General features: G+C 37.6%; 1 protein-coding gene across 2 annotated transcripts in view; it reads left to right on the top strand.

The window, feature by feature from the left end:
• The first annotated feature begins 881 nt into the window (after positions 1 to 881).
• LOC101671409 (guanylate-binding protein 6-like) overlaps positions 882 to 14,260 on the top strand; it is a 28,719-nt gene continuing 15,340 nt past the window's right edge. For both annotated transcript variants that reach the window (XM_004752637.3, XM_045064821.1), the window contains exon 1: positions 882 to 1,138. The gene's annotated coding sequence lies outside the window, so the exon portion shown is untranslated. The remainder of the gene's footprint in view (positions 1,139 to 14,260) is intronic.

The raw sequence follows: 14,260 nt of genomic DNA, 5'->3' as shown, positions 1-14,260 counted from the left end.
CAAACTGAGAGCTTTCCCCCTAAAGTCAGGATGTCCACTCTTGTTGCTTCTATTCAACATAGTACTGAAAGTCTCAGCCACAGTAATTGGGCAAGAGGAAGGAATAAAAGCCACCCAAATTTGTATGGAAGAAGTAAAACTTCCGCTTTTTACTGATGACATGATACTATAGATAGAAAACCTGAAAGACTCCACTAAAAAACTGCTAGAACTGATAAATGAATTCAGTAATGTTTAGGATACAAAATCAATCTACAGAACTCTGTTGCATTTCTATACACTTATAATGAAGCAGCAAAAAGAGAAATTAAGAAAACAATCCCATTTACAATTGCACTAAAAAGAATACAATACCTAGAAATAAATTTTTTTTAAAGATTTTATTTATTTATTTGACAGACAGAGATCACAAGTAGGCAGAGAAGCAGGCAGAGAGAGAGGGGGAGGCAGGCTCCCTGCTGAGCAGAGAGCCCGATGCAGAGCTCGATCCTAGGACCCTGGGATCATGACCTAAGCTGATGGCAGAGGCTTTAACCTACTGAGCCACCCAGGCGCTCCTATACAGCTTTACTTACATTTGCGCCAAGAATTTTCTGTTTTTCTTGTGCGCTAAGGAAACTTCAGCCAACTGAGAAAGAGTCATGAAGAAAGGAAGCCAGGAAAGCCCTCCAAGGTGGGAAAGACAAAAGAAAGCTGATGGAGTGTGTTTACTAAAGTCTGTTGAGTAACTGTGGGGTTTCTCTAACCTCATCTTATCTTATACTAAATATCCATATTCATGCTTTAGTCTGGTGATTCAAGGTGCCTGACCTATTTTTACTTTCAATTTCAGGGTGTTTTTAAAAAATTTGTTTGCTTTCTTTTTTAAATAGGCTCCATGCCCAGAGTGGAGTCCAACACAAGGTCTGAACTCACAACCTTGATATCCAAACCTGAGCTGAGATCAGAGTTGGCCGTTCAACAACAGGGCCACCCAAGTGCCCCCACAATTTCAGTTTTAAGATTTAGATGGTAGAAATTTCTAACTTACTCAGTTTTTTAAGGATTTTATAAAGGAGGGACAGAAGAGTGGACGAAGCAAGTGAGAAAACAGTGAAAGGCTGAGAAACGTTCTTGGACCCTCGGTGTTCTAGGGAAGGTATGTACATCTTCTTTTACCAGCAACGTTGTCTTGAATTCAAGACTTGATTTCTTGATTTCCTTTTTTCTTTTCTTTTCTTTTTTCTTTCTCTTTCTTTTCTTCCTTCCTTCCTTCCTCTCTCTCTCTCTTTTTCTTTCCTTCCCTCCCTCCCTCCTTCTTTCCTTCCCTTCTTTTTCTTTCCTTCCTTCCTTCCGATTTTATTTATCTGTTTGAGAGAGAGAGAGCACAAGTTGGGGGAGAGGCAGGGGACAAGCAGACTTCCCACTAAATATGGAGCTGGATGGAGGGTTTGACCCCAGGACCTCCTGAGCTGAGGTCAAAATCTTAACCAACTGAGCCACCCAAGCGCCCCTCAACACTTGACCTCTACCTCAAAGCAGCATTGGGGAATGGGCAAGAAATGCAGGTTGCCTTTTGTCTGGCCCATGAGAGTCTTGGCTGGCTTTAGTTTTAGGGAAGCTCAGCTTTGCCATTTGAAACAGTAGCAGCTACAAAAGGGACAGCCAAGCACATCATGTCTCCTTGGATATGCTGCTTCAGGAACAGTGTCAGCTCAGGAAAGCAGAGAGTAGAGTAGAAGGAGTCCCCATGGGAGCTTCCTTAATTTACTCTTACCAGGCGTTAGAATTCATAGAACAAGACAGTGTCCATCAAGGAGCTTACAGGCAATGATAATCTAAAGAGATAGTTTCTTTCTGATCTTTCTATTAGTCAAACTTAAGAAAGCTTCAGATTGAGAGTTCTGTAAATCTCCATGTAGAAATGAATTTAGTTCCCACATCACTGATCTTTATTAGTTAAAAATAACTATGTTGTCAGTCTCTCTGTCTCTGTCTCCTTGCCCCCTCTGGTGTTTGTTGATTTTTTCGAAGGAACGTCAGAATCACCTGCACCGGTTGTTAAATGTATAGAATCTGGGTTTAACAATTTCTTTGGATGATTCTTAGGCAGTTCAAATGTTGAAAGCCAGTCCTGAACAGGATCAAACAGTTGCACTTTGCTCATTTGAAGTAAAAAGCTCTGTGGCTCATTCACAGCTAGGAAACCGCAGACCTGTTTTCATAAAGCTGTTCAGTTGTTCCTGTCACATCTCCCTCAGCTTCTTCTAATCTTCTCTGTAAGGAGGGGACCGTGCACCTTCAGGCATTACAACGTAGCTGTTCAAGGCTTCCGTTTTACCTGCACGTTCATTGCTCCCCACACTGAAGAATCAGACAGAAGGAGGTGGGACAGGAGCATGTGTCGGAACTTGCTTACTGTTCTGATCTGACAAAGAATTTATTTGTAGACCTTGTTTCTTAGAAATCTATAGTTTGTGGAGTGGGTTGAAATGCAGAGCCCAAAGGACAAATTACCCAATGCAATTGTTGTAGATTAATCTCCATTTACTCTAAAAACATACACTGAAATCCTATGTTATGCTGTATGCTATGCTAAGATAAAAGCTTATGGTATCTAATATAGTTATCAAAATATCCTCCAGGTTGGACCTATAATTTTATCCACACTACCCCTATAATTATCTTTAAAATCTTAGGTTTGGCTAGGTAAGGCTCATTGTTTAAGGTGCCATAAGCAGCAATGATAGAGCTGGTGTTAGATGCCTCTTGAATATGTGACATATAAATATAAAATGGAATACTGGAGACATTTGAATATAATAGCATGTTTACATATTCTGATTATGAAAAATAATTGTCATAATCATATTGTCATACCAAGAAAAGGAGTTAAAACAGAATAAGAACAAGGCCTTTCCTGGGATCTCAGAATTGTAATTTGGGGAGTACAGATTCTAAAGTGACGATAAAGTGTCCTGCTTATGTAGGAAAAGCACTGGGATTTTATGAGAAAGAAGGAAGGGGCAATTAGATGATTTAGATAAGAGAAGAGTAAAAACACTAATTTGGCGCTCCTTTGTTGAGCTGCTTCTGATTACCATCTTATTGATGATGTTACTGGTGCTTTCAAATGAAACTGTCCCTAGTATACATTAACTTTATCCAGTATCAGTTGCTCTGCTGAAATTTTATGAGAAATTTTTCAATTTCTTAAAAATTGTTGGCACTCTAAACCACTTAAGAAGTTCACTATTTGGAGGAGAAAATGGAGCTTCAAAATGGAATCTTTTATATCCAAAAATTTTATATAATATTATAGAAAACTATCTGAATATAATGTAATAAAAAATATGCCAAGATACCAAAACTATACTTTTAAAACACTTCTTTTTTAAATAAATTTAGTTAATACATATTATATTATTAGTTTCAGGAGTAGAATTTAGTGATTCATCAGTTGCATATAACACCTGGTGCTCATTACGTCATGTACCCTCCTTAATGCCCATCATCCAGTTACCCTTTCCTCTCACCCAACCCCCGTCTAACAACCCTGTCTGTTTTCTAGAATTCAGCATCTCTTATGGTTTGCCTCCTCTATTTTCATCTAATTTTATTTTCCTTTTCCTTCCCTATGTTCATGTTTGTTTCTTAAATTCCACATATGAGTGAGATCACATGGTATTTGTCTCTCACTAACTTATTTTTCTTAGCATAATACCCTCTCATTCCATATCACTGCAAATGGCAAAATTTCATTATTTTGAGGGTTGAATAATATTCCTTTTTATATATACACTACATCTTCTTTATCCATTCAACTGCTAATGCACATCCAAGCTCTTTCCCTAGTTTGGCTATTGTGGACATTGTTGCACAAACACTGGGGTGTAGGTGCCCCTTTGGATCAATACATTTGTATCCTTTAGATAAATACCTAATAGTGCAATTGCTGGGCTGCAGGGTAACTCTATTTTTAACTTTTTGAGGAACCTCCAGATGGTTTTCCAGAGTGGCTGCATCAGTTTGCATTCCCACCAACACTGTAAGAGGGTTCCCCTTTCTCTGCATCCTCACCAACATCTGTCATTTCCTGACTTACTAATTTTAGCCATTCTGAACAGTGTGAGGTGGTATCTCATTGTGATTTTGATTTGTATTTCCCTGATGGCTAGTGATGTGGAGCATTTTTTCACGTGTCTGTTGGCCATCTGTATGACTTTTTTGGAGAAATGTCTGTTCATGTCTTCTGCCGACTTTCTGGATTAGTTTTTTTTTTTTAGGGGGAGTGTTGTTGAGTTTGATAAGTTCTTCATAGATTTCGGATACTTACCCTTTATCTGATAAGACATCTGTAAATAACTTTTCCCATTTCATAATTTGACTTTTAGTTTTGTTGACTGTTTCCTTTGCTGTGCAAAATCTTTTTCTCCTGATGAAGTCCCAATAGTTCATTTTTGCTTTTGTCTCTTTTGCCTTTGGAGAGGAGTCTGGCAAGAAGGTGCTGAGGCCAAGGTCACAGAGGTTGTTGCCTGTGTTCTTCTGTAGGATTTTGATGGATTCCTGTCTCACATTTAGGTCTTTCATACACTTTGAGTTAATTTTTGTGTATAATGTGAGAAAGTGGTCCAGTTTCATTCTTCCGCTTGTGGCTGTCCAATTTCCCCAACACTATTTGTGGAAGATACTGCCTTTTTTCCATTGGGTATTCTTTCTTGCTTTGTCAAAGGTTAGTTGGCCATAGAACTGAGGGTCCCTTTCTGGGTTCTTTTTCTGTTCCATTTATCTATGTGTTTGTTTGTGTGTCAGTACCATACTGTCTTGATGATTACAGCTTTATAATACAGTTTGAAGTCCAGAACTGTGATGCCTCCAGCTTTGGTTTTCTTTTTCAACATTCTTTTGGCTATTCAGGGTCATTTTTGGTTCCATGGAAATTTTAGGATTGTTTGTTCCAGCTCTGTGAAAAATGTTGATAATATTTTGATAGGGATTGCACTGAATGTGTAGATTGCTGTAGGTAGCATAGACATTTTAACAATAGTTATTCTTCCAATCCATGAGTGTGAAATATTTTTCCACCTCTTTGTCTTCCTCCATTTCTTTCATAAATGTTCTGTAGTTCCTAGAGTACAGATCCTTTATTCTTTGGTTAAGTTTATTACTAGGTATCTTATGGTTTTTGTTGCTATTGGAAATGGAATCAATTCCTTGATTTCTCTTTCTTCTGTTTCATTGTTAGTGTATAAAAATGCAACTGACTTCTATGCATTGATTTTATATCCGGTGACTTTGCTGAATTACTGTATCAGTTTGATCAATTTTTTGTGGAGTCTTTCGGGTTTTATATAGAGAGTATCATGTCATCTGCAAAGACTGAAAGTTTGACTTCTTCTTTGCCAGTTTGGATGCCTTTTATTTCTTTTTGTTGTCTGATTGCTGGGGCTAAGACTCCCCATACTATGTTAATCAACAATGGTAAAAGTGGACATTACTGCCATATTCCTGACCTTGGGGAAAAACAGAGTTTTTACCCACTGAGCATGGTATTTGCTGTGGGTTGTTCATATATGGCTTTTATGATACTGAGGTATGTTTCCTCTATCTAAAAAACAGCAGAGGGTTTTTATCAAGAAAGGATGCTCTATTTTGTCAAATGCTTTTTCTGTATCTATTGAGAGGATCCTATGGTTCTTTTCTTTCTTCTATTAATGTAATATATCACATTGATTGATTTGCCAATGTTGAACCATCCTTACAGATGAGGAATAAACCCTACTTGGTTGAGGCAAAAAATCCTTTTAATGTACTGTTGGATCCTACTAATTAGTATCTTGGTGAGAATTTCAGCATCCATATTCATCAGGGATATTGGTCTGTAACTATCCATTTTGGTGTGGTCTTGTCTAGTTTTGGGGTCAGGGTAATACTAGCCTCATAGAAGGAGTTTGGAAGTCTTCCTTCCATTTCAATTTTTTGAAACAGTTTCAGAGGAAGAGGTAATAATTCTTTAAATGTTTGGTAGAATTCCCCTAGGAGGTTGTCTCGTCCCGGACTTTCCTTTGTGGGAGATCATGTATTAGTGATTCAATTTCTTTGCTGGTTAGTGGTTTGCTCAGGTTTTCTATTTCTTCTTATTTCAGTTTTGGTAGTTTGTATGTTTTCAGAAATGCATACATTTCTTCCAACTTGCCTAATATATTGGCATATAATTGCTCATAATATTATCTTTTAATTTTATTTCTTTGGTGTTGGTTGTGATTGCTCCACTTTCATTCATGGTTTTATTTATTTGGATTCTCTGTCTTTTTGGTGAGTTTGACTAGGGATTAGCAATCTTATTCATTCTTTCCAAGACTCAGTCCTAGTTTCATTGATCAGTTCTACTAGCTTTTTGATTTCTATATGATTGATTTCTGCTCTGATCTTTATTATTTCTCTTTTCCTGCTGGGTTTAAACTCTGTTAGTTGTTCTTTTTCAGCTCTTTTAGGTGTAAGGTGAGGTAGTGTATTTGAGACTTTTCTTGCTTCTTGAGGTCAACCTGTATTACAATATACTACCCTCTAAAGACTGCCTTTGTTTCATCCCAAAGATTCTGAACCATTGTGTTTTCATTCTCTTTTGTTTCCATGTATTTTCTTAATTCTTAAATTTCCTGATTGATCATTCATTCTTTAGTAGAATGTCCTTTAACCTCCATTTATTTTTGGTCATTCCAAATCTTTTCTTGTAGTTGACTTCAAGTGTCATAGCATTGTAGTCAAAAATATGTATGGTATAATCTCAAACTTTTTGTACCAGTTGAGACAGGATTTGTGACCCAGTATGTGATCTATGCTGGAGAATGTTCCATGTGTACTTGAGAAGAGTGTGTATTCTGCTACTTTAGGATGAATTGCTCAGAATATTGGTTAGGTCCATCTGGTCCAGTGTGTCATGCAAAGCCCTTGTTTCCTTGCTGATATGCTTAGATGATGAGTCCATTGCTGTGAGTGGGGTGTTAAAGTCCCCTACTGTTATTGCATTATTATCAGTGAATTTCTTTAGTTCTGTTATTAATTGGTTTATATATATATATGGGTGCTCCCAATATGGGGGCATAAATATTTATAACTGTTAGATCTTTTTGATGATAGACCATTTTATTATGATATAGTGTCCTTCTTCATCTCTTATTACAGACTTTGGTTGAAAATTTAGCTTGTCTGATATAAGGTTTGCTACTCCAGCTTTCTTCCAATGTCCATTGGCATGATAAATGGTTCTCCTCACACTCATTTTCAATCTGGAAGTGTCTTCAGGTCTAAAATGGACTCTTATAAACAGCATATCAATGGATTGTGTTTTTTGTTGTCTTTGTTTTGTTTTGTTTTTTAATCCATTCTGATACCTTCTGTCTTTTGTTTGGAGCATTTAATCCATTTATATTTAGAGTAACTGTTGAAAGATATGAATTTGGTGCCATTGTATTACCTGTAAGTCGCTGTACCTGTAAATTGTCTCTTTTTCTTTCTGGTCTTTGTTGGGCCCTCTCTCTGCCCAAAGGGTCCCCTTTAATATTTCTTGAAGAGCTGGTGTAGTGTTCAGAAATTCCTTTAGTTTTTGTTTGTCCTGGGAAGTCTTTATCTTTCTTTCTAGTCTGAATGAGAGCCTTGCTGAATAAAGTGTTCTTGGCTGCATATTTTTCCCATTTAGCATGGTGATATATCATCCCAGTACATTCTGGCATGGCAGATTTCTGTGGATGGTTCTACTGCTAGCCTTATGTTTCTACCCTAGTAGGTTATAGACCTCTTGCCCCAAGTGGCTTTCAGGATTTTCTCTTTACCTTTGAAATTTTCTAGGTTCACTATTATATGTAGAGGTGTTGACCTATTTTTATTGATTTTGACAGTGGCAGCCTCCTGGACTTGAATGCCCAGATTAGGGAAGTTCTCAATTATAATTTGTTCAAATAAACCTTCTCTCCCTTTCTCTCTATCTTCATCTTCTAGAACACATATTATCTGGATATTATTTTGCTTTATGGAATCCCAGAGTTTTATAAGTCTCCCTTTATGATATAATTGTTTTACTTTAATCTTTCTCTCTTATTTTCACCTTTCTTATTTTCCATCCTTTTATCTTCTATATCACTGATTTGCTCTTCTGCTTGTAGAGGCTCCATTTGGGACAGCATCTTGGTAATACCATTTTTAATCTTAGCCCAACTAGATTTTTAGTTCTTTTATTTCTACAGTAAAGGATTTTCTGTTCTTTTTTCAAGTCCAGGTATTATTATTTTTTTTATTTATTTTTTATTTTTTTTTATAAACATATATTTTTATCCCCAGGGGTACAGGTCTGTGAATCACCAGGTTCACACACCACAGCACTCGTTTTTAAAAATTCTAGTTCAGACATCTTACTTATATCTGTATTGATTAAATCTCTGGCAGTAGGTACTACCTCCTGTTCTTTCTTTTGGGGTGAATTTCTCCATCTCGTCACTTTGTCCAGAAAAGAATAAGAGAGAAAGAGAAAATATGGCAATAACCAAAATGACAACAAATAAAAACAAAACAAACCAGAAAAAAAAAAGGCAATACAAAACAAGAAAAAAAATAGAAAAGAAACAAAGCAGAACAAAACTAAAAAAACTGGATCCTGGTTGTGGTTTGGGCAGCTTGTTAAAAGAAACCAGATCCCAAAATAAGAAAAAAAGATTATATGTATATAAATTTTCTTTTAAATACAGTGAAAAGAAACAAAAAATTTAAAAACCTAATATATATATATATATAAGTAAATATTAATAAAGGACAAAAAAGAATAGGAAAAATAAGAAAATGGCTTAAAAAATAAAACTGAAAGTCTTAAGAATAAAAAGAAACCCATGGATTCAACATACTGTTTCCCTCAAGGGCTGAAGCTTTGCAGCTCTCTATGATCAGTATAATTGGTGTGGGCCAGTTGTTTCTGCCGGTCTTTTTGAGGAGGGGTCTGTTGCCCTAATTCTCAGGTGTGCTTGCCCTTGTATAAATGCACCTCCCTTGCCAGGCGGCCTCGCTCAGTGTAAGTGGCTCTGGCTTGTACTAGGTGGTGCTGTTTGTGAAGGCTTTCAGCACTGAGACTGATGATGAAAATGGTGGTCTGGGACTTCTAGGCCCTGAGCTGAAAGTTTCTATCCCCCACTCTTCAGTCTGCCCTCACAGAAAAGCATCCAATCACTCTTATCTCCCCAGTTTCTGTCCAAACTCTGTGTTCACCTTGCCTGTGACTAAGCATTTTTATCTCAGTGTTAGAGTTTCAAAACTCAAAATTTTATGGACTCCTGAGGATCTGCACTGTTCCTCCCCAGGGAAGAGAGGGGGTGTCTCTCAGGGCTTGTGTCTTATGCTGGGTGCCTGCCAGAAAGGCATTTGCACAACCCTGCAGTGGTTCACAGTCTATGGCAACACCAAGCAAGAAAGACACCTAGACTTGCTGCTCTTAGTTGATTAACCTGCTCCTATGCCTGGGCAGTTTGCTGCACTCAGGAACTCCTGCCCTTCTTGTGACCCTGGGGATCCTGAGACCACACTGTCCTACTTGAGATTCAGACCCACTTCACCCCCTGAGCACCTTTAAACCAGGGACATACCCCACTGCATGCAGCAGACTTCTAAAGTTCCAATTTTGCACTCCACTGCTTATACTTTGCCAGCCTCTTTAAGCAGGTTCCCTCCCTTCTGTGATATCCTCCCACATATCACCCTATATTCAAGTCTTTGCACCTCCCCTCCTACCTTCCAAAAAGTGATCCCTTTTCGATTTGTAGAATTGCGGCATTTCTTTTCTCATAGTTCTGATTGATTTCACAGCTGTTCAGTATGCTTTGATAACTATCTGGCTGTATTCAAGAACTAGAGAAACTTAGAGTCCCCTCCTCCTCCACCATCTTAACCCCTCCCCTGCAAAATTGTCCTTTTGATATTTAATTTTTTATATTAAACTTTACCTTGAAAAACAGTTACAAGAGAATCCCATATACCTTTTACCTAAATTTATCCACTGGTGACATTTTGCTAGATTTGCTTTATCTTTCATATACATATATGTACCTATGTCCCCATAGAATGTAAAATAGTATCTGGATTTTCACTTTTGTTCTCATTCATAGGAGTAATTTGTAAAGAACCTGACCCGCTGCTAAGAACTTCAGCCTGTATCTCTTAAGATTCAGGACGTTATCCTGCCGTCCCTGGTTGAAAGGGACGCTACATTCTTTAGACTGATCTCATTCCACTTTCCACTCCCATTCCCAGCACTGGTCAACCTGCAGATGAAGATGAGCACACGGTTCACATGAAACCATTAGAGAGCACTTTGTGATATGTGATTATGACAAGAAAGCTATATAGGTTAATCTGCTGATAAAGGAACTGACAGGATAATCAATGTCTTTGAGGAAGAATATTCTGCCCAGTAAGTGGCTGTAGTAACATGTGACAGAGAAATGGATTATCCAGTTGTGTTTTTAAAAAACACTTTAAAAATTACGATTATATATATATATATATATATATAATAAAATGTACCATTTTAACTATTTTAAGAGTACAGTTCAGTGACACTAAGTATATTCTCATTGTTGTGCAACTATTACCACTATTTGTCTCCAGAGATTTTTTTCATCTTAAAGGGAAACTCAGTGCCCTTTGAACAGTAACTCCCTATTCCCCTGCCTTCTGCCCATGGTAAACACTATTCTACACTTGTCTCTATGTATTTGACTATTTTAGGTACTTCTTATAAGTGGAATCATGCAATATTTGTCCTCCGTGTCTGGCTTATTTCACTTTAGAATAATATCTTCAAGGTTCATCAATGCCGTAGAATGTATCAGAATTTCACTCTCTTTTACAGCTGAAAAATATTCCATTGTATGATTATGACACATTTGGTTTATCCATCCATCCCTTGATGAATATTTCCACCTCTTGGCTACTGTGAATACTGCTGCAATGAACACTAGTGTACAAAATCTGCTTGAGCCCCTCCTTTTATTTTTAATTTTTTTTAATTTAATTTTATTTTTTCAGTGTTCCAAGATTCATTGTTTATGTACCACACCCAGTGCTCCGTGCAAATTGTGCCATCCTTAATATCCACCACCAGGCCCACCCATCCCCCCATCCCTCCCCTGTAAAACCCTTTGTTTGTTTCTCAGAGTCCATAGTCTTTCATGGTTCATTTCCCCCTCCCAACTCCCCCCATTCACTTTCTCTTTCCTTCTAATGTCCTCCATATTATTCCTTATGTTCCACAAGTAAACGAAAACATATGATAATTGACGTTCTTTACTTGATTTATTTCACTCAGCATAATGTCCTCTAGTCTCATCCATGTTGATACAAAAGTTGGGTATTCATCCTTTCTGATGACTGAGCAATAATCCTAATAATCCATTGTATATATGGACCACATCTTCTTTATCCATTCATCTGATGAAGGGCATCTTGACTCTTTCCACAGTTTGGTGATTGTGAACATTGCTGCTGTGAACATTGAGGTACATATGGCCCTTCTTTTCACTACATCTGTATCTTTGGAGTTAATACCCAGTACTGCAATTGCAGAGTCATAGGGTAGCTATATTTTTAATTTTTTGAGGAATCCCCACATGGTTTTCCAAAGTAGCTGCACCAACTTGCATTCCAACAGTGTAAGAGGGTTACACCAACAGTGTAAGAGAGTTCCCCTTTCTCCACATCCTCTCCAACATTCCAACATTTGTTGTTTCCTGTCTTGTTAATCTTTGCTATTCTAACTGGTACAAGGTGGTATCTCAATATGGTTTTGATTTGAATTTCCCTGATGGCTAATGATGATGAACATTTTTTTAATGTATCTGCTAGACATTTGTGTATCTTCTTTGGAGAAGTGTCTATTCATGTCATCTGTGGATCTTTTGACATGATTATCTGTTTTTTGGGTGTTGAGTTTGGAGTCCCTGCTTTTAATGTTTTTGTACATGTGCCCTGATGTGGAATTGCTAGATCAAATGGTATTTCTATGATCAATATTGGGAGTAGCCAGCATAGTTTTTTCCACAGTGGTTGTAACATTTTATACAACATTTTATTGCCTACCAGCAATGAACAAGGGTTTCAATTGCTCTACATCCTGGTCAGTGCTAGTTGTTCGCTGTTTGTTTGCTTTGTTTTCACTTTTTTAATAATAGCCATCCTAATGGGTGTGTAGTTGTACCTCACTGTGGTTTTTATTTGCTTTCTCATAATGATTAGTGATGTTGAACATCTCACCTATCTATTGCGTAAACATGTATCTTCTTGTCTGAGTCCTTTGTCCATTTTTGAATTGCATTGTTTTTGTTGTTATTACTAAGTTGGAAGAGTTCTTAAAGATTCTGGATATTAATCCCTTGCCAGGTACGTGACATGCAGTTCTCTTCTTTTATTCTGTGGGTTTCCTTGTTACTCTCTTGAGGGTGCTCTTTGATATATAAAATTATTAGCTTTGATGAAGTCCTATTTACCATTTTTTTATATTTTGATCACGCCTTTGGTGTCCTATCCAAAAATATCATTGTCAAATCCAGTACCACGAAGGTTTTCTCCTGTGTTTGCTTCTATGAATTTTTGTAGTTTCATCTCTTCTGTTTAATATGTTTTGAGATAAATTTTATAAATGGTGTTAAAATAATGGCCCAACTTCATCCTGTTGCATGTGAATATCACATTTCCCCAGCACTGCTTCTTGAAAACACTGTGCTTTCCCCATTGGGAAAATCTCAGCAGGCTTGTCAAAAATCATTTGGCCATATATGGGAGGGTTTATTTCTGGTCTCTCTGTTCTATTCCTTTGGTCAATATGCCTATCTTTACACCAGTACACACTGCAACTGGACTAATTTTGTTTATATATATTGTTTTCCTGATTTACTTTAGTTGTGTTTCCCTTTAACTTTTTGAGCATAGTTAAGAAAATTACTTTAGTCTTTGCCTAGAACACGCAATGCTTGTGTTTCTTCAGGGATGTTTCCTGCCACATTTGTTTACTTCCTTTGAATGGGCTGCATTTTCTTATTTCTCTGCATGCCTTGTGATTTTTGCTGTTTCAGTTGAAAACTGCTCATTTGTAGAAACAGCCACCTTTTCCATTCTTTGTATACAGCATTTTTTACTAAGGAAGTCTTTGCTCATTAGCTGGGTCTTGGTCTTGAGCCTTAGGCTTAACCTAGGGAGAAAACTTAAAAGTCTTTTTAGGGCTTTTCTGAGCACACTCCCACCTGAGCTTATGTGTGGCTTTTTCAATCTCCCCCTATACGTGCTGCTTTTAAATGTCTTAATTACCCTCTGAAAATCTCCTTGGGGCCTTTGATGGTCTATTGTTTGTCTCTACCCTGAAAAGGGAAAAAAGTTCTATTTCTCGCAACACTGTTCTCAATACCTCACTTCCACATATATGGGCACCACATATATGGGCAATCTTCCGCAGTAAGTAATTCTGACACAAACAGTCTGAAGTTAGTGCCTGCCCTACAAAGTAAGGGCACAGCCCCACAGGACTAGCCCCACTTCAGGTACCAATCTCAATTCCAGTTTGTCACCTGTGCTTCTGAGTGGCTATGTTCTCCATCTGTACTCCACATTCAGTACTTTGCTAGAACAGCTTCCAGAACTCATGAAAAACAGTTTACTCACTCGATTGCTGATTTATAAGAAAGAAAGAAAAAACCCCAGAAGAGCAAAGTGAAAGAAATGCGTAGGGCAAAATACCAAGAAAAGTGTGAGGAGCTTCCATGTTTTTTCTGGGCACACTACCCTCTGAGTACCTGCACATATTCACCAACTTGAAAATTCTTTAAACCCCTTCAGTAAGGGTTTTGTTTGTTTGTTTGTTTGTTTTTTAATGGAGTCTTCATTAAATAGGCATTGTGGAGTAAATCATTGGCCACTAGTGATTAACTCAACCTTCAGCCCTTCTCCCCTCCCCAGAAGCTGGGAGATGAGGCTGAAAGTTCCAACTCTTTAATCGCATGGTCAGTTCCCCTAGCAACTAACCTTCATTTGGTGGTCATCCAGGGGCTCTTCAAAGTCATCCTATTGATGTAAACATAGGTGTAGTTGAAAGGTTCTTATTATGTATTAACAGAAGACACTTCTTTCACCTTCTTCACTCTGGACCTATCTTAGGAACCAGGGACAAAAGACCAAACATTATAACAAAAGTTACTTCCATTACTTTCATTGCTTGCAAAATTAAACGTGTTTTGGAAGCTGTGTGTCAGGA

The sequence above is a fragment of the Mustela putorius genome, unplaced genomic scaffold, assembly GCF_011764305.1.
Source record: "Mustela putorius furo isolate JIRA1106 unplaced genomic scaffold, ASM1176430v1.1 tig00003853_pilon_pilon_pilon, whole genome shotgun sequence".
In the NCBI taxonomy this organism is placed as follows: domain Eukaryota; kingdom Metazoa; phylum Chordata; class Mammalia; order Carnivora; family Mustelidae; genus Mustela; species Mustela putorius.
Note: the sequence above shows the minus strand (reverse complement) of the source record. Positions and strands in the feature narration are given on the sequence as shown.